Raw genomic sequence first — 19,572 nt, 5'->3', positions numbered from 1 at the left:
ATGATCAAACTTTCACTACAGTGATCATAACAGTTTCAGGGTCCCCCCCCCCTTCTTCTTTCTTTCTTTTCTATTCATTTGAATCCTGAAGTGTGCTGAACTGCTTTGACCAGCAAAGTTAAAGTCAATATAAAACCTAAATTTATCAGTGTTTTACCCTTCTTAAAATTGACGTTGTATGTGTGTTTCAAAAGTGCTGTTTCTAGGATAACCTATGCCTGATTTCAGTCGGATCAATAGACAAAACGCAGTTTGTAGTAATCATTATAGTGTAATGTTGTGTATTTATAGCTTGTCTAAATTAGTACAGAAAGTGAAAATATTAGTTCAGTAGATTTTTCTGGTTCTAAAATTTACCATATAATGCAGTATTACTACGGGTTGTTATGCTTGTACGTACATCCACTTGTACAAGGAAAAAACTCACTTAATGCCTAATTAGGCTGGCGACCGTATTATTAACAATTGGTAGTATCTGCTGTGTATGTTTCTTGCCCATCCTAACGTGTAGTTGCACTTTAGACTTGCTTGACGTATCATTGTTGTTACTGAGTGGGTGTCAGTCTGATTTTGCCTCCATTCAGGTACACGCGGTCAACATATTTACTAAAATCCTTTCTTATAAGGTGAAGCCCGTCAACTTACCATAGTACAGGCTTTAAAGAGTTAACGTACGCGAGAGCGGAGACGTTACACTCTGTTGGAAAAATATTTGCGGAGCAAGTTTTTGGTGCTTTACCTGTATTCAGAGTATTTGCTTTAATTTGGATCAATTAAATATCTGGAAGAATATGCATCACAGGTAAAAAATGTTCCAAATGAAAATTTAATATTTTCAAGGGGGACATCTGTATGTGCTAAAACTGATCAGCCCATTCCCATGGGTGGGGGGGAGGGCGCATCTTTTTATTTTCAAATGGAAACTCCATTTTAACTGCAGATTCGGATGCTACGGCAAGAAATACCTAGGGATTATCTGAAACAGTTTTCTCCATTCGTCATAGATGGTGCAGTTATCACCGCGAGAGTTACGGCTGTTGCACGGGAGAACACGCCGAAATTAGTTACCCTGATGGTGAGGTTACAGGGGACTCACCAAAATCAAGCATCCTCATATAATATGTAGGGAGCACATTAATAAAACCGACAAACTGCAGGGGCAGTTTCCTGACTGGAAATGGAGGGAAAAGGTCCTATGAACAGGTGTCGGGACATGCATTGTTGCTGCAGTAGATGGCACTGCGAATGACAGTTGCTCTGAACATTTGCCAAGTGTTTCCCGCATGTTGCAGGCTGAGTGATTGACTTAGCATACTGTAAGCAACAGAGTGTTCCAGTATTCATGTCGGGAACAAGCCTAGATGGTGTTTGTGTACTTCCAAGCAGATGGAAACGGCCAAGAGGCAGCAACGCTATACCACAACAAGTATCCTCACAGACACCAACCACATCACATAACATTTCGAACACCTTCTGGGCGTCTGTCATGGATCCTTTCAGACAAACGAACGTTTAATGATAGTAATGATATATGGTAAATCATCGAGTAGAACAGAAGTGATATCTGTCGTTCCGCAAGGTAGTGTCATAGGCCCTCTGCTGTTCTTGACTTACATAACTGATATAGGTGATAATCTGAGCAGCCCCCTTAGTTTGTTTGCAGATGATGCTGTAATTTACCATCTAGTAAAATCATCAGACAATCAATTCCAATTACAAAATGATTTCTGTACGGTGCCAAAAGTGGCAATTGGCACTAAACAAAGAAAAGTGCGAGGTCATCCACATGGGCAGTAAAAGAAATCCGATAAATTTTGGGTATACGATAAATCGTACAAATCTAAGGGCTGTCAATTCGAATAAATGCCTAGGAATTACAGTTACGAGCAACTTAAATTGGAAAGTCCACATAGATAATATTGTGGGGAAGGTGAAACAAAGACTGCGCTTTGTTGGCAGAACACTTAGAAGATGCGACAAACCCACTAAAGAGACAGCCTACATTACCCTTGTCCGTCCTATGCTGGAATACTGCTGCGCGATGTGGGATCCTTACCAGGTAGGATTGACGGAGGACATCGAAAAAGTGCAAAGAAGGGCAGCTCGTTTTGTGTTATCGCGCAATAGGGGTGAGAGTGTCACTGATACGATACGCGAGATGGGGTGGCAGTCACTGAAACAAAGGCGGTTTTCTTTGCGAAGGGATCTACACTCCTGGAAATGGAAAAAAGAACACATTGACACCGGTGTGTCAGACCCACCATACTTGCTCCGGACACTGCGAGAGGGCTGTACAAGCAATGATCACACGCACGGCACAGCGGACACACCAGGAACCGCGGTGTTGGCCGTCGAATGGCGCTAGCTGCGCAGCATTTGTGCACCGCCGCCGTCAGTGTCAGCCAGTTTGCCGTGGCATACGGAGCTCCATCGCAGTCTTTAACACTGGTAGCATGCCGCGACAGCGTGGACGTGAACCGTATGTGCAGTTGACGGACTTTGAGCGAGGGCGTATAGTGGGCATGCGGGAGGCCGGGTGGACGTACCGCCGAATTGCTCAACACGTGGGGCGTGAGGTCTCCACAGTACATCGATGTTGTCGCCAGTGGTCGGCGGAAGGTGCACGTGCCCGTCGACCTGGGACCGGACCGCTGCGACGCATGGATGCACGCCAAGACCGTAGGATCCTACGCAGTGCCGTAGGGGACCGCACCGCCACTTCCCAGCAAATTAGGGACACTGTTGCCCCTGGGTATCGGAGAGGACCATTCGCAACCGTCTCCATGAAGCTGGGCTACGGCCCCGCACACCGTTAGGCCGTCTTCCGCTCACGCCCCAACATCGTGCAGCCCGCCTCCAGTGGCGTCGCGACAGGCGTGAATGGAGGGACGAATGGAGACGTGTCGTCTTCAGCGATGAGAGTCGCTTCTGCCTTGGTGCCAGTGATGGTCGTATGCGTGTTTGGCGCCGTGCAGGTGAGCGCCACAATCAGGACTGCATACGACCGAGGCACACAGGGCCAACACCCGGCATCATGGTGTGGGGAGCGATCTCCTACACTGGCCGTACACCACTGGTGATCGTCGAGGGGACACTGAATAGTGCACGGTACATCCAAACCGTCATCGAACCCATCGTTCTACCATTCCTAGACCGGCAAGGGAACTTGCTGTTCCAACAGGACAATGCACGTCCGCATGTATCCCGTGCCACCCAACGTGCTCTAGAAGGTGTAAGTCAACTACCCTGGCCTTCAAGATCTCCGGATCTGTCCCCCATTGAGCATGTTTGGGACTGGATGAAACGTCGTCTCACGCGGTCTGCACGTCCAGCACGAACGCTGGTCCCACTGAGGCGCCAGGTGGAAATGGCATGGCAAGCCGTTCCACAGGACTACATCCAGCATCTCTACGATCGTCTCCATGGGAGAATAGCAGCCTGCATTGCTGCGAAAGGTGGATATACACTATACTAGTGCCGACATTGTGCATGCTCTGTTGCCTGTGTCTATGTGCCTGTGGTTCTGTCAGTGTGATCATGTGATGTATCTGACCCCAGGAATGTGTCAATAAAGTTTCCCCTTCCTGGGACAATGAATTCACGGTGTTCTTATTTCAATTTCCAGGAGTGTATTTATGAAATTTCAATCACCAACTTTCTCTTCCGAATGCGAAAATATTTTGTTGACACCCACCTACGTAGGGAGAAATGATCATCATAAAAAAATAAGAGAAATCAGAGTTCGAACGGAAAGATTTAGGTGTTCCTTTTTCCCACGCGCCATTCGAGAGTGAAATGGTAGACAAGTAGTATGAAAATGGTTCGATGAACCCTCTGCCAGGTACTTAAGTGTGAATTGTGGAGTAACCACGTAGATGTAGTTGTAGAGGAGCCGGGCTGTACGTACTTCAGATCTGGAAGACAGAATGATACAGGATATCGAGATGAACCCTAGTACGAGCTCCTGGCAACTGGTGCGCCAGCCTGGTGTAAGTCAAGGTACGGTTATATGTATCGTGCATGACAAACGCTGCTATCCCTGTCGCCTACAACACACAAGGAACAAATGGCACATGGTCAGAGGAAGTGTCATTCGTCAGCGCCGTGTACAGCGGCAACGATGCATTTCCAGACACATGTTCGTAGGACATTTGTTCCTCCATTTACCGTCAGAAATCCGTCCCTGCATAAGTTTTGTCAGAAACATTTTGTCGTTTGCTATAAATGACGCAGCAATCGGAAAACTGGAAATGGGTGAAAAATCGTATGTTTTAAAATGCTATCCAATGACATTTGAATTAAAGCCCCACCTCCACACTGCGAGGCCAGAGAGGCAATTATTTCAAAACTTCTAATGGAAAACCCCATTTTCAACACTGTATTCCTCCGACAAAACGAGAAGGGGACTGCTGGACACACCACTGTGGCCGCGTAAGGAACTACGACTTATCATAACAGGCAGTGAGTGCAGTCCTATTAAAAGATACGAAATAATTTCCTGTCCTACCCTCGCACCGTGTACGTGGTTGTTAATTCAAGTGTCATTGGATAGCCTTTAGAAACATACAATGTTCTACCAATTTTCATTTTTTCGATTACAGCGCCATCTGCTGCGTAACGAAAATAAATGTGGCAGACAAAACGTACACATTTTTTTCCGTAGAATACGAATCTGCAATAAAAATTAAAGGTTTCCATTTAAGATTTCAATATCGCACGCCTTCTGCCCCCCGCACCTGAGGCGTGGTGGGGGATTGAATTTTGTATCATTGATGTCCCTCTCTGAGACGAATAAATTATAACTTTAAATTTTTTTGGATCCAAAGTGTTATTTTCGAGATGTTTCAGTGTCTGAAAAACTCAGACGCCTATGTGTAGTTAACGCAGCGTAATGCTTTAGATCCCAGTTACAGAAAAAAAAACATGATCAGTAGATGGTTTGGTTGTATGATCAACTGAAACCGATTATCAAGTTAATTTGTGTCTGTATAGGTATGAATACTTTTGTGTATAACCCAGCATAACTCTGGAGAGCCTGAAGTAATTTCAATCATATTTGGCCCACATATTTCTAAGTAGCTGTAAGACAATCCCTATTTGTCTGATTAGGGTGGGAACGAGGTAACGTGTAACCATAACTCTGAAACAAAGGGTAAAATTCAACAAAACTTGGTACATATATGATATAGTATCTTGTAAAATGATTACTGTATAGCTGACACCCCTAGCGATAGCAGTCCGCAGCTCGTGGTCGTGCGGTAGCGTTCTCGCAGCGTTCCCGGGTTCGATTCCCGGCGGGGTCAGGGATTTTCTGTGCCTCGTGACGACTGGGTGTTGTGTGATGTCCTTAGGTTGGTTAGGTTTAAGTAGTTCTAAGTTCTCGGGGACTGATGACCGTAGATGTTAAGTCCCATAGTGCTCAGAGCCATTTTGAACTTAGCGATAGGACGAGGACGTGAAGGGCTAATATGTAGGTGAGGGTGGGAAGGGATAACATTTAAGAATAAACTATATAAATGTTATATCCACAATTTTAGGGGTGGCTGGGTTAAATGGTCAGAGTTCTGATTCTTCATGTCTACATATTTATTTCACGACATTATCACACTGGCGGGCGTGTAGCAAAAGTTAATTCCCTCATTCCGGAATTGCAGGCAGGAGGAGTGCTAAATAAGATTTACTTTCAGCAGGATGGCGCAACAATTCACACTGCACACCACAGCATGGTTATACTCTGGCACATTTTTCCACACTGTTTGATATCTTACCTTGGCGATTTGACATAGCCATCATATTCCTCAGATTGACTGCTCTGAGTTACTTCCCTTGGCATTGCCTGAAGGAAAGAGTCTTTGACAATAAGTTGCAGACAATTGTTGACTGCCGGCCAGGGTGGCCGAGCTGTTCTAGGCGCTTCAGTCTGGAACGGCGCGACCGCTACGGTCGCAGGTTCGAATTCTACCTCGGGCATGGATGTGTGTGATGTCCTTAGGTTAGTTAGGTTTAAGTAGTTCTAAGTTCTAGGGGACAGATGACCTCAGATGTTAAGTCCCATAGTGCTCAGAGCCACAATTGTTGACTACCATTCGATTTGAAATAAGCGCAGTTTCGCAGGAATGTGAACGACTTTTACGGAAGCCATCCAGCGATGCCTTCACGAGTGCATCCAGCAAACGGGAGTCATTTGGAGGAAGTTATTTCCAAGGTGTAGTTATGTCTGACCATATTTGTTCCACTCTGTAGTAACAACGAATTCATGTATTTGTATTTCACAATTGTATCAAAATTAGTACTTACATTCACCATGATTCTGTTATCATTAGAAGCTGATAGACGCAATTTGTGCCCACCCGTAATAAAATATATTGAAGTGAATTTCGCTACACAGATATTTTTGAGAACATTTATCTATTCAAGCTGTTTGAGTAATATTTCTCCAAATTTTGACTCAGCTGCTTGGTAGCTAACTCGGAATATTATTAAATGAAATTAATAATTTTTAACCTATTCGCTAAATTTTTATGTTCATGGTGCCTAACAATGTTTTGACGATTTCAGATTTGGATAACGCGCGCTAGAAACAAGATACGGCGACGATGGCGTGTGTCAAGTTTCATCCCATGGGCAAACCAGCAATTATCTCACAAGGTTCGAAGCAACATCATCCCTTAGCTGTGGTGTACTGTTTTCGCTACGACGAAACTGTTGAAATGGTTCTGAGCACTATGGGACTCAACATCTGTGGTCATCAGTCCCCTAAAACTTAGAACTACTTAAACCTAACTAACCTAAGGACATCACATACATCCATGCCCGAGGCAGGATTCGAACCTGCGACCGTAGCAGTCGCGCGGTTCCGGACTGAGCGCCTAGAACCGCTAGACCACCGCGGCCGGCCGACGAAACCGTCGCGCGCATGTAACGAGCCATTCGTAAGTATTTTAAGATTTAGCTGCAATATCCAATTCTGCTCGTGGAGCATATTGAACTGGGTAAAGAACTTCCATGCAACTGCCAGTCAACCGACCCTTAGAAAACCGCTAGAACTGCCGAGAACATCACACGTGCACGTAGCAGTTTACAGCCAAGCCCTAGTCGTTCGTTAGGAAAATTTGGTTCCAGACAGACGGCTCAACATGCAACACATCCAACAAAACCTTGTAAGTTCTCCGTGAAGTGCGGTAGTAACCCTTGCCTGATTAACCGTGCCAGACCGTTACCTATGGGGTTATTTGAAGGCGAGAGAATACTGCGACAGGCCAAGAAGCTTTCAACCGTCAAAAGATCGATTTCATCATGAAATTTCCAGAATTCCCCCAGCAGTTACATAAGATGTTTTCAAAAACTGGGTGAAACGCCTGAAGTATTGTGTAGCCGCGAATAATCGTCATTTTTACGACGTGGTAATACGTAAACTCGAATAAATATTGTACGTACTGAAACGTCCCCTTAGAAAATTTTATGAATTACTGTGCTGATAAACCTCTTACGTTATTTGATTTTCAAACAGCTGAGCAAAACTGAACGTACTCAGACATTTCTCTCTTTACTTATTCTGGTCAACACTAAACTGTCACAAAATATTTTTAGCGCAACGCAGTCTGACTTTCAATAATATCTACAAAAGAATGGCCCTGACGAACAATAACCTATACCTTTCATTCATCGCTTACCTCACAAAAATCTTCGTTACTCGAACTACTGCAGTACAGCGAGCGCCAATACTGCCAGCTAAATAACAGATTCTAACTACTGAAGGCACTAACGCCCGCATCTCGTGGTCGTGAGGTAGCGATCTCACTTCCCACGCTCGGGTTCCCGGGTTCGATTCCCGGCGGGGTCAGGGATTTTCTCTGCCTCGTGATGGCTGGGTGTTGTGTGATGTCCTTAGGTTAGTTAGGTTTAAGTAGTTCTAAGTTCTAGGGGACTGATGACCATAGATGTTAAGTCCCATAGTGCTCAGAGCCATTTGAATTTGAAGGCACTAACTACTGATAGGGATAGTTAGCAAATGAAAGATTTTGATAGAGAATAAACAATGTATTTACCTTAATAATGTTCAAAAGTCATCATATATATATCTATCAATTCATGACATCCATCTTTACAAATTTACTTTTTCTGGTGGACACACGTCCAGATCGTTCGCTTATAGTAACCTCTCAAAACTCTGGCATCTCTCTCCACATCCACCACAACTGGCGGCTCACCTCCAACTGTCCAACGCTACGCACTGTTCACATTAGACTTGGCCACTGTTTCTATGTTTCGATACAGTGTATCGATACGTGGAACTGTTTCAGTGTTTGGGAACGGCTGTGGTTCACTGTTTCGAAACAGTGCTGTTTCATTCCGCCCCTGTCTCGGACAACCGGGCCAGATTCTATTTCGAGCCAGACACAGAAACTGTATCGTTGTTTCAAAATAAGGCTGTTTCAGTCCACCTGCGCTTGGAACGGACTAATTGTATCGAAACAGTGATGTTTCATTCCGCTCTGGGTCGGACGAGATTCGGGCTCGGCACAGGTACTGAAACACAACATACCACTTCATGAAACACTTTCAATAGTGTCGAAATCTTTTTGACAAGCAATAGCATGAAGCTTAAGATATCCGAAAATAAAGCTTCGTTTCTAGCTGACTGTCCTGTTGCGAAATGGCGTAACATCTGCCTTATAAACACTAACCAAACAATAAAACATCGCATACTATTCGCATTCAAAATAATAAATATGTGAAAATCATTTAGTTAAATTACACTTTTTTATAACATGCGCTTCTCTGTTCATGTACAGTAATCATATTAAGAAACGCAAGTATGCCTACAACATTTTGAATAAAAAAAGGCGTAGAGTGACAGTTATTAGACATATACATAAATTTGATGTAGGTATAATTGCAAGCAATCTGTTTGACGTATCACTGATACTGTAATGGTGAACGGGAAGGGCTGGGAAGCACGGTGAATTTATAGTAACGGTTCGAAACACCTTGAAAGACAAAATTTTTTCTGTTATATTTTGTTATTTATTCGAATTATTTGGCGTTATTTGTGAGTCTATAGTCACTGTGCCTATTATCCACAATGATTCCCTTTGTTTGAATGGAAATTAGCAGGATGGGTATATTACCCATACTAACAGAATATGGGAATCCCAGTAGCATATCCGTTGTTTCTGCAGTTTGCTCCCACCTCCAGTTCCGTTCATGGTGGTTCTTCTGTCTTCAGCTATGGCTGTCCTTAGCCAATTGAAAAGTATGGAAGTCACACAACACGAAAGCAGCGCATTTGCTGCAGGAAATACGAAACTGCCAAGCGCCTAAGTGATAGTGAAACGTCCCCTTTAAGCAATTTATACAAGACTGTGCTTAACCTGACACACAATAATTTTAGCGCAACGCAATCTGACTATCAAAAATCCCTACAAAAGAATGGCCCTGAGTAACATCAAACTATACCTTTCACAAATAACTTACCTCACAAAAATCTTCGTTACTCGAACTACTGCAATACAGCGAGCGCCACTACTGCCAGCTAAATAAAAGATTCAAACTACTGAAGGCACTAACTACTGATAGGGATAGTTAGCAAATGAAAGATATTAATAGAGAACAAACAATGTATTTACCTTAATATCATCACAAGTCATAATATATGTAATTTCAAAACTCCGCCATCTCTCTCCTCACATCCACCACTGCTGGCGGCTCACCTCTAACTGCGCAACGCTATGCGCTGTTAACATCCAGCTGCCCCTCTACAATGGCAGACAACAATGCAAACTAGCCACAGACTGCACACAGCACAGCCAGTGATTTTCATACAGAGAGCGCTACGTGGCGGCGGCGTTACCAACATAAGGACCTAAACAGCCTACTTACATAAAGAAAACATAAACAGCCTACTTACATAGCCCCCATGCTCCCCACAAAAAATTTTTACAAATGGTGTTGGGCACTGGCCAATACAGATTTGAAAAAAATATTTCACAATTACAGTAACAAAGATATAAAATGCACACACTTATTGATACAATGTTGGTCAAAAGCTAAAATTTTCTCACAGTCCATAAAGATAGTCCTGATCATTCATCATAATAGTAATTACAGTTTCTCATTAGTGAAAGAAATTGCACACAGAAGTAGTGGATTTCCATGCAGTCTTGAAGAAGTAGTGCTGTCCTTCCAACTGAAAGACAGTGCTGACTCTTGACATACTGACAGGTAATGGGCCACAACAGAGCAAACCCACCGCAGAGTCAGTCGAAGTTGATGAATATTGGTAGGTAGGTCATCACAGAGCAGACCCACTGTAGTGCTGGTAGAGAGTATGGTATTGGTGGGCCACCAGAGGTGCAGACCCACTGCAGTCCTTGTAGAAATAATGGTATTGGTGAGTCAGCAAAGGTGTAGACCCACTGTAGTCCTTGTAGAAATAGTGGACAGGCCCACTGTAGTCCTGGTAGAGATTTTGGTATTGGTGAGTCAGCTAATCTTGTACTTCCCGGATTTCTCTTTGGTGTTGCGTATTAATTTGATTCATATTTTGTTTCAGTTTCCTAATTTGTTCGCACTCTTCTGTGTCATTAAAGACTACCGGTTTTGTGTCATTCAGATTATCATCTACCTTCGCAGATAAATTATTTAGCTGATCCGAAAGTTCAACTACTTTCTCTGATAATGAACTAATTTCCTCCATGTGTCTTTCTGAACCAATTTTCAGAGTATCTACTGTGTCCTTTAAGTTTTCCTGAGTTTTTGCAAGTTGCGTAACCGAATCGGTAGATGCAACTGAGTCCATTTTAGCTTGCAAGGTCTCATGATTTTCATGAACAATAGTTTGCAGTTCTTTTATGGCTGCTTCGTGATTCTGTAATGCATTTTCATGCCGCGAAAAAATAGGCTGAAAATGCTCACAAATTTGTGTTTTTACGTCATTACAGACTTTTTGACATTTCTATTCAATGTTATGTAACTCAGTAGTTAAATCTTCACGTGTTTGTTCAAGTGTGGTGTCTAACTTCCGAAGATTTTGTTCCATTGTGTCTAACTTTTGCAGCTTTTGCTGTGTTTGTCTCTGATTTTGTTCCATTGTGTCTAACTTCTGAAGATTTTGTTCCATTGTGTCTAACTTTTGAAGATTTTGTCCCATTTGTTTCTGATTTTGTTCAAGCGTTGTGTCTAACTTTTGTAGCCTTTGCCCCATTTGTTGCATTAACTGTAATAACAATGCACTGGTGTCTGAAACATGTTCCTCAGTGCTTTTCGGCAGTGAATTTGCACCGGCAACATTCACATTTTGACAAGCGGAAAATGTGTCTTGACTCATTTGAGAAAACGGTGAGGACGCAAAACCTGAATCTACAGTATTTGCAAAATTGTGTCCTATCATTTCGGATTCCTGAGGCGAGCTGTTGCCGACCGATCGATCGATAATGCTTCCCTGTTCACTACCTGTTTCACTGCCTACGCCATTGTTTGACGCCCGCTCCATTTCCCTATGCACAGTTACCAAATTACTACTTTGAATATTAGTTAATTCATTACATGGTGGGACCAACACACTGCTTTCGTCTTCACTGTCATTTCTCAGTTTACTTTGGAGCCGAGTGTTACGTTTTTCACACGCCATTATTGTCACAATATTTCACACGATAACACAGAAAAGCACAATTTGAATAGCAAAAATAAGAGAACACATTAACATAGCACTGAAAATAATATGTAGTTAATTACAAGCGCAGCTGCGAAATACTTGGTGCAAATCTACATGCATGCCACAACTGTTTTACAGTACAACAATGAAAGACTGCAACTACAAAGGAGATTCTCTCTACAATTACGCGCTAGCAATAAACAAAAGCTACACTAAATACACAAACTACAAGAAAAAATCAGAAGATTCCAGTGAGGTATCCTAGGCTAAGGGTCGACATATGAAACGTCCCCTTTAAGCAATTTATACAAGACTGTGCTTAACCTGACACACAATAATTTTAGCGCAACGCAATCTGACTATCAAAAATCCCTACAAAAGAATGGCCCTGAGTAACATCAAACTATACCTTTCACAAATAACTTACCTCACAAAAATCTTCGTTACTCGAACTACTGCAATACAGCGAGCGCCACTACTGCCAGCTAAATAAAAGATTCAAACTACTGAAGGCACTAACTACTGATAGGGATAGTTAGCAAATGAAAGATATTAATAGAGAACAAACAATGTATTTACCTTAATATCATCACAAGTCATAATATATGTAATTTCAAAACTCCGCCATCTCTCTCCTCACATCCACCACTGCTGGCGGCTCACCTCTAACTGCGCAACGCTATGCGCTGTTAACATCCAGCTGCCCCTCTACAATGGCAGACAACAATGCAAACTAGCCACAGACTGCACACAGCACAGCCAGTGATTTTCATACAGAGAGCGCTACGTGGCGGCGGCGTTACCAATATAAGAACCTAAACAGCCTACTTACATAAAGAAAACATAAACAGCCTACTTACAATAGTTTCATGCTTTCTGCGATATGATTAGCGCTCTCGCACCTCATTTGTGTTTATATGGACATACTTATAGAGTAGACATTCAAGATGATAAAATGTGTAGGTTTATTAGATTACAAAACACAAACTGTTTCACTGTTTCGAAACAGCGTATCGAAACATTACATTGTACTGTTTCATTTGTTTCGAAACAGTTACGTATTTCAGTTTGCCCATCTCTAGTTCACATCCAACTGCCCAACACTACAATAGCAAATATTCCAACAATGCCAACCAGCCACAGACTGAACACTGCAGAGCCAGTGATTTTCATACAGAGCGCTACGTGACGTTATCAACATAAAAACCTAAACAGCCTACTTACAGTACCTTGCGAAAATGTTCAACTACTTTTCGCATTTAGATAATGTGTTTGATATGAAATCGTCAGAACACTATGAAACATTCTGTAGCATCGACGTGAATTTATTTTAACTTAAGGAAACTGTTCCATTACAGATTAAACATAAGAATGTGTGACACAATTAATGTAGATATTTTGTGTAAGTGTAACCTTGGGTTTGGCCGGCCGCTGTGGCCGAGCGGTTCTAGACGCTTCAGTCCGGAACCACGCGGCTGCTACGATCGCAGGTTCGAATCCTGCCTCGGGCATGGATGTGTCTGATGTCCTTAGGTTAGTTAGGTTTACTCAGTTCTAAGTCTAGGGGACTGATGACCTCAGATGTTAAGTCCCATAGTGCTTAGAGCCATTTGAACCATGTTTTGAACCTTGGGTTTCAAAGACTTCTTCTGCAACTAGCAGTGGCAAATAAGCAGATTTGTGATTGCTGCTGAGTTGCAACAATAAGGTAAGTCAATTATTAATAAAGAATGTTTATTGCCAACTATTATTCAGAACCTACATGCTAATACACACTATGTGATTTAAAAGTACCCCCACACGTCTTTGTAACGTGGAATTGAACACTAAATGATACGAGAGGATTTCTCTAACTGAATTCTTCTCTTCACTGTAGTGTTTTCTTCAATAAAAACTTCTCGTTTGCATATCTCTCTGCTAACCAAAATATACACCACCTTCTGCATCAACAGATACTCGTCGTTTGTAGATTAAGATTTGAGTCTGGAATCAACGATGTATAAAAATTACAGAAAAACATAAACAAAGAGATGGTAAGTTATATCAGCATTATACTGAAATATAACTAAAAAAATTACAATTTACCTCAACTGCTGTTACACAGCGAAGGCAATCCCTACTGCAACGATCATAGCGGCTACATTTGCAGGGCCAAGCACAGGTTTCCCAATGTGTGGTATTATTGTAGAAGAGGATTTAATTTTCTGCATTTCTAGTTCATATACAGTTGCTTTAGACTTATGCTACCTATAACCTTCTTCTTTATCAGACTTTCTATGTACGCATTTCTGTTCCTTCTGTCTGTTACAGTCATACTAGACTGTTGGACTTTTTTGTGGTAAGGGTGTATGGCTGATGTAAGCAAACAGATATAATTTACTTTTGCTATATACAAATTTTATTTATTGTAAAGGCGTTTATTACATCGATGACTTCCCCATTATAAAGTCCGTGTTCAGCGGTAGTAGTAGGGGTAGCCAGCGGCAGCATAGGGGAAGGCGGAGTAGGCGCTGACGGCGGGGTAGCCGAAGGCGCTGTAGGCGTAGGGGGCGGCGTAGGCGTAGTAGGCCTCGGCGCCCTTCAGGGTCTCCTTGGCCTTCTCCTGGGCGAACACGGCCGCCACCAGCAGGACCACGAGGAAAGAGCAGACCTGCAAATTGAACAACAACAACAAAATAATTCCATGATACACACTTTGTGTATTATGTATTAAACCAGGGACCTAGAAATGATGGAAAGGCTTCATCCTGCTGTAGCCCTCAGTGTTTCACAACCCCACAACAGGCCACATGAGTCCACCCCCCCCCCCCCCACCGCCACCCCACACCGAGCCTAGGGTTATTGTGCCATTCGGCTCCCAGTGGACCCCCCCCCCCTCATCTGGGAACTGGGAACGTCTCATACCAGACGAGTCTAACTACAAATGTTTTTGTGGTAGAGTAATTATGGTGTATGCGTACGTGGAGACAGTGTTTGTGAAGCAATCGCTGACATAGTGTAACTGAGGCGGAATAAGGGGAACCAACACGCATTCGCCGAGATAGATGTAAAACAGCCTTAAAAACCATCCACAGGCTGGCCGGCACACCGTACCTCGACACTAATCCTCTGGGTGGATTCGTGCCGGGGATCAGCACGCCAGCGCGTTAGACCGCGTGGCTAGCCAGGTGGGCTATACATACTTTATTATCTCTTATTTGTGAATGTGTGTGACAGTGAAACCCTGGTGAAATGGTACATTCATATGTGAATAGTTAAATATGAAATTAAATATTTTAGCTGTATGTCTGTCATCGTCAATCTCAATGCTAGAATAGTGTAAGAGAGACAGCATCCGTCTGTTGAGTTTCTAATTTTTCACACAGATCCTACAATGAAAGATACTGCAGGCTTCAGATACAGTCCTTGTCGTAGTTTCATGTACTACCGTTAAGTTTTCTACATCTTTTTCGTTGTCAGAGAGTAATAGCCTTAGTTTATACAAGATTCTCCGTATATGGTACACCAAGGTGGGTCTTTGCCACTCTCTATTGTGGTACTGGGTATGTCTATTGTCTAGACAATGGTTGATTATTTCTCTGAGCTTTAACCACAGTTCTTCTGCGTTTGTCGAATTTGAAACAGACGTGATCAGACACAAAATCTAAGATCGTAAAATTTCAGACACTTTCTGTTCTCGTAGTTATGCTCTTTAAGTCAGACGTCTGGGTATCAAGGACGTACTTCTTCACAGATACTATTTTGTATTCCCTCCCTTAAGCCATTTACCAGCTATATTCTGCAACGACCAGGATAAAGAAAGAGAGATCTGACTCAAAATTTCTGCAACTATTGGGCAAAAATATTTGTTACCAGTTGTAGAATATAGAAGAAAGAGTAGTATTATAAGAAAGAGGGCGGTTTGTACTTATTTGAGCCATCAACAAAAAAGTGCATCTTGTTGAAGGTAGCTAATGTAGCCATAGTTTCTCAGGGAAAACGGTAACGATCGTGTATCTGGAGCTGAGCCGAATTAACCCAGTGGCGGTTGTACTCACGAAAGCCTTCATGATGTAGCGGCTGTTGGAGCTGCGAACTGATGCCGATCAGCTGGCCTGGCCCTGTATTTATACTGGACACGGCCGACCTCGACCGACGACAACGCCCGCTGCATAACCGGGCTCAGCGACTCGACCGCTTGCTGTGTCCTTGACTTCAGGCCAAGCTGCTAAAACTAGTCACCCACATGGGAATACAGAGCTCACTGCAGTTACGTGGCGGTCAGCGTGTCACTTCGGCCCTTTATTCTTTGAAGACTGAAGCCAATTCAGTTTGTATGTTACTCACTGTTAGTGCAGTCTTTCCACTTGCTCGATTCCATTTAGATAGTGCAAAACAACTTAATCTCTTCCTACCAGTATCTTATCCTACGTCCCTTGATCAATAAATTGTTTCAAGCGATTCGACAAAACTACAGGTCATTACCACTTTTAAGAAGGCTCATAGAACAGTAATGCATAAGCTGTAGACCCATGTATATACACTACTGGCCATTAAACTTGCTACACCAAGAAAAAATGCAGATGATAAACGGGTATTCATTGGATAAATATATTATATTTTGTGACGGCGTTCGTAGCGACAAACACTTCGCTGTAGAAACGGCTTACGAAGTCACCGCCACACTTTTAATAGCGGGCCGACCGGTCCGCTGGAACAGTGAACAGAAAGATGAAAACCAAACACTCTGATTAAATAAAAGTCGGTACTTATCTTTATTAACGAAGATACAGAAACACAGTAGTGAACTCCGTGTCTACAGAAATCTGTCTAGTTCGAGTCGGAGCGGCTAGGTCAGCGTCGGCTGACGACAAACAACAACTCTGCTGCGATGAACACACAACTGACTAGCAAGTACACAAATCGGTGGCGAGTATACAACTGAGCGGCGAATACAGAACTGTCCTAGCGCTCGCGACTCCAGCGTTTAAGAAGCCAGAAGCCAGCGGTGGTGCGCGCAGACTTGCGGCGATTTCCTGTATCGCTGGCGCTGCTTATGCGGATGGCGTCCTGACTTTGATGCTGCCACCCTTTTGGCAGCGGGCTCGGTTGGCATTACTGGCTAGGATATAACATTATACTAGAACTGACATGTGATTACGTTTTCACACAATTTGGGTGCTTAGTTCCTGAGAAATCAGTACCCAGAACAACCACCTCTGGCCGTAATAACGGCCTTGATACGCCTGGGCATTGAGTCAAACAGAGCTTGGATGGCGTGGAAAGGTACAGCTGCCCATGCAACTTCAACACGATACCACGCTTCATCAAGAGTAGTGACTGGCGTACTGTGACGGGCCACCATTGACCAGACGTTTTCAATTGGTGAGAGATCTGGAGAATGTGCTGGCCAGGGCAGCAGTCGACCATTTTCTGTAGCCAGAAAGGCCCGTACAGAACCTGCAACATGAGGTCGTGCATTATCCTGCTGAAATGTAGGGTTTCGCAAGGATCGAATGAAGGGTAGAGCCACGGGACGGAACACATCTGAAATGTAACGTCCACTGTTCAAAGTGCCATCAATGCGAACAAGAGGTGACCGAGACTGTAGCCAATGGCACCCCATACCATCACGCTGGGTGATACGCCAGTATGGCGATGACGAATACACGCTTCCAAAGTGCGTTCACTGCGATGTCGCCAAACACGGATGCGATAATCATGATGCTGTAAACAGAACCTGGATTCATCCGAAAAAATGATGTTATGCCATTCGTGCACCCAGATTCGTCGTTGAGTACACCATCGCAGGCGCTCCTGTCTGTGATGCAGCGTCAAGGATAACCGCAGCCATGGTCTCCGAGCTGACAGTCCATGCTGCTGCAAACATCGTCGAACTGTTCATGCAGATGGTTGTTGTCTTGCAAACGTCCCCATCTGTTGACTCAGGGATCCGTTACAGCTATGCGGATAAGATGCCTGCCATCTCGATTGCTAGTGATACGATGCCGTTGGGATCCAGCACGGCGTTCCGTATTACCCTCCTGAATCCACCGATTCCGTATTCTGCTAACAGTCATTGGATCTCGACCAACGCGAGCAGCAATGTCGCGATACGAGAAACCGCAATCGCAATGGACTACAATCCGACCTTTATCAAAGTCGGAAACATGATGGTACGCATTTCTCCTCCTTACACGAGGCATCACAACAACGTTTCACCAGGCAACGCCGGTCAACTGCTGTTTGTGTATGAGAAATCGGTTGGAAACTTTCCTCATTTCAGCACGTTGTATGTGTCGCCACCGGCGCCAACCTTGTGTGAATGCTCTGAAAAGCCAATCATGTGCATATCACAGGATCTTCTTCCTGTCGGTTAAGTTTCGTGTTTGTAGCTCGTCATCTTCGTGGTGTAGCAATTTTAATGGCCAGTAGTGTATTTACCTATATATACAGGTTGTTTGTTTTAACTTGTAACAACTCAGTATCTGGGAATGATAAGTTAATATTTTCAAGAGGGACACTTGTCTGAGCTAAAATTCGCCACCCTCTAACCTAGCCACCGTCTCATATTCCAGAATGGGAACCTCGTTTTTATTACAGATATGGATTCTTTGCCAAAAATATCTAGTCTTACCTGAATTTTTTCGATTCATCATAGATGGTGCAGTATTTGGCTACATTTATGACGCTTGAACGGAGAAAACACCGAAATCAATCACGCTAATAGTTAGATTAGAGAGGATTCAACAAAATTAAACGTCCTGATGTATATGGCCCATGCCGCGAGTCGAAAGATCGCATCGATCTTGCAAGTGAGCTGACCTTTGGCGCCGGCCGTAGTGGCCGTGCGGTTCTAGGCGCTACAGTCTGGAACCGCGCGATCGCTACAGTCGCAGGTTCGAATCCTGCCTCGGGCATGGATGTGTGTGATGTCCTTAGGTTAGTAAGGTTTAAGTAGTTCTACGTTCTAGGGGACTGATGACCTCAGCAGTTCAATCCCATTGTGCTCAGGGCCATTTGAACCATTTTGACCTTTGGAGAGAGGGGGTGGGGTACGGTATTGAGTCTCAACTCTCTCGGGGTTGAACTGGCGAGCAGGAATGAAGTAGTGTGGAAAGCAAGCGGTCGGCTGTGTCCGGTTGTAATGTCTCTTGCAGCGGTCTCTCCGCGATATTTTCAGAAATTTTATAAATTATATAACTCAGTACATATCTCGAAATATCTCTTCTTATCTTACCGATTCCTAAACTTTAATATACGACGACTATCAATGCAAAGTTGTTTCAAGCCCAATTATTCCTTGGAGCGTCCATTTACTCCATGGGAATAGCTTCTCTGCTATCTGTTTTCTCTTATGAAAAGAATGAGGGAGATCTTGCCGATTAGTCGTGAATGGAGGAGGATGTATATGTATGTATTGTTGAGCTAGTCGCCATCTTGATGAGATTCTGTATGAGAAGGAATTTAATACATGAACTAAACTAAAGTAAGTGTGTTCGCGTATTATTTAACTGTTTATTATTGACAGTGTCTGCTTACTACGCTGTGTTGCACGGGATCAGTGGGGAACGTCTGATTTACACTGGACGAACCTGCCGTTTTGTATGCTCAAGATATCCAGTCACTTCAAATAAATAGGCTAACACGGTCTTACCAGCAGATCTCCGGTCTTCCCCATGTGATCACCGAAAGTTAATAATTATTACAAATATTTTCAGGAGATCGACTGACAATTTTCGTCGCACCGAGACTTCGAAATTGCTACACTGCCTTATGGAATTTAAGTTAAGCTCAATTTAATGAGGATACAACAGTATTGAACTGTGTGAATGTGATAAGCCTGCTTTGTGAATGAAAATTCCCTTAACATACGCATGTTTTTACTATCCTGATCAGTGAAGCTAAATCAGGCCGGTGTGAGAGAGGTTTTTAAA

The 19,572-nt window shown here is 43.4% G+C and overlaps 1 protein-coding gene and 2 long non-coding RNA genes across 3 annotated transcripts in view; 1 reads left to right on the top strand and 2 right to left on the bottom strand.

Annotated features, from left to right (window-relative positions):
• The window catches only part of LOC126176897 (uncharacterized), a 173,231-nt gene that overhangs the window by 36,738 nt on the left and 116,921 nt on the right, over positions 1 to 19,572 (bottom strand). The gene's annotated exons all lie outside the window — the stretch shown is intronic.
• On the bottom strand, positions 14,032 to 15,769 carry LOC126176907 (uncharacterized). Its single transcript, XR_007535694.1, has 2 exons — positions 15,694 to 15,769; positions 14,032 to 14,306 (listed from the first exon to the last, which is right to left on the bottom strand). It is a non-coding gene; the product is annotated as an uncharacterized LOC126176907 (long non-coding RNA).
• Positions 14,529 to 19,572, top strand: part of LOC126176919 (uncharacterized) — a 79,937-nt gene continuing 74,893 nt past the window's right edge. Inside the window, exon 1 of the long non-coding RNA XR_007535705.1 lies at positions 14,529 to 15,165. This is a non-coding gene — a long non-coding RNA (uncharacterized LOC126176919). The remainder of the gene's footprint in view (positions 15,166 to 19,572) is intronic.

The sequence above is a fragment of the Schistocerca cancellata genome, chromosome 3 (genome assembly GCF_023864275.1).
Source record: "Schistocerca cancellata isolate TAMUIC-IGC-003103 chromosome 3, iqSchCanc2.1, whole genome shotgun sequence".
NCBI lineage: Eukaryota > Metazoa > Arthropoda > Insecta > Orthoptera > Acrididae > Schistocerca > Schistocerca cancellata.
Note: the sequence above shows the minus strand (reverse complement) of the source record. Positions and strands in the feature narration are given on the sequence as shown.